The sequence below is a fragment of the Vicia villosa genome, linkage group LG1 (genome assembly GCF_029867415.1).
Source record: "Vicia villosa cultivar HV-30 ecotype Madison, WI linkage group LG1, Vvil1.0, whole genome shotgun sequence".
NCBI classification, from domain to species: domain Eukaryota; kingdom Viridiplantae; phylum Streptophyta; class Magnoliopsida; order Fabales; family Fabaceae; genus Vicia; species Vicia villosa.
In genome coordinates this window covers 42027480-42028745 of record NC_081180.1, presented here as the reverse complement: position 1 = coordinate 42028745, position 1266 = coordinate 42027480, and the positions used below count along the sequence as shown (strand labels likewise).

The 1266-nt window shown below is 35.1% G+C and overlaps 1 non-coding gene across 1 annotated transcript; it reads right to left on the bottom strand.

Moving 5' to 3' along the window:
- Nucleotides 1-600: 600 nt before the first annotated feature.
- On the bottom strand, nucleotides 601-704 carry LOC131645296 (U6 spliceosomal RNA). The gene has a single exon (XR_009296927.1). It is a non-coding gene; the product is annotated as a U6 spliceosomal RNA (small nuclear RNA).
- Between the last annotated feature and the right edge of the window lie 562 nt (nucleotides 705-1266).

The window sequence follows — 1266 nt, the reverse complement described above, 5'->3', positions numbered from 1 at the left end:
CGAAGATCACAAATATATCAAGAAGATTGTTGGCATAAGGCAGTGTAAAAGTGCCATCTCTACTTCCCCAAGATCAATGCTGTGACTGTGAACAAGAAAGGAAGATCAGGATGTACAGTTAATATACCTAGGGAGGGAGAGGTTTGAAACAGCAATTTGAGCATTCATTTTTCACATTTCTCGATTTGGTAATATCTTAATCAAGGAGAGTAGCATACTACTGAGCAAAGGAGAACAATTTTGGTGAATTCCTCCACAATCCTCAAAATTTTCATAATTAGTTGAAGGAAAAAATCTCATTACTTGGCTACAACATATATAGTTTACTTAAAAGAATAAGATCTAGTAACCGCTAATTTCATAATTTAAAGGAAGCACATGCTAAGCTACAAATTCAACAACTCAGTTGGCAAAGTAGTAGAGCAAAATTGAATCCATTTTATATAGCTCAGACTCCTGGATTTCAGTATCAATATCATGATGAGCCAAAATTCAAACTGATAATCAAAGAAAGAAAAAGGCAAACAAACATGTTGCCGCTACGAGAAGCAAAAGCCAAAACCCTAACGGTGGAGAGGAGAAAATCGAAATAAAATCAAAAAAAATTTGGACCATTTCTCGTTTTGTGCGTGTCATCCTTGCGTAGGGGCCATGCTAATCTTCTCTGTATCATTCCAATTTTATCGGATGTCCCCGAATGGAACATTGAGTAAATCTATTTCTGTGCTTTATAAAGCTTGATATTGTTTCTAATATTTTCAGTGTGGGACTTTAATAACAATATAATATGCACTGTTGCTAGGCCTTCACCAGAAGCATCTGCATCTCTCGCCAGAGAAAGTTGGAGTTCTTCTCTCACACCATACCTTTACCTTACAAACACAAAGATGATTATTATTTTATTGTATTTGTTTGTGAGATCATTAATGTATGGGTGCTATACATATAGCTGTCAATATGGGCTACCCGACCCTAAACGAGTCGGCTCTAGCGGGCCCTGGGCTTTTCAAGGATGGGCTAAAAAGGCCCTGTATAATATGAGCTCGAGATTTACTACCCGAGCCCGGCCCTAGATGGGCTTCGGGCTACCCGGCCCTAAATGGGCTTTTTTATTTAAAAAAATTAAAATAAAAACTCCATAATATTTATTATAAATAAAATTAAAAATTATGATATTTTAAACATAATACATTTTTAAGTACTATATTATCTCTTATAAATACTATAATGTGTTTCTAAATACAATATATGTCTAAATTGTATAAG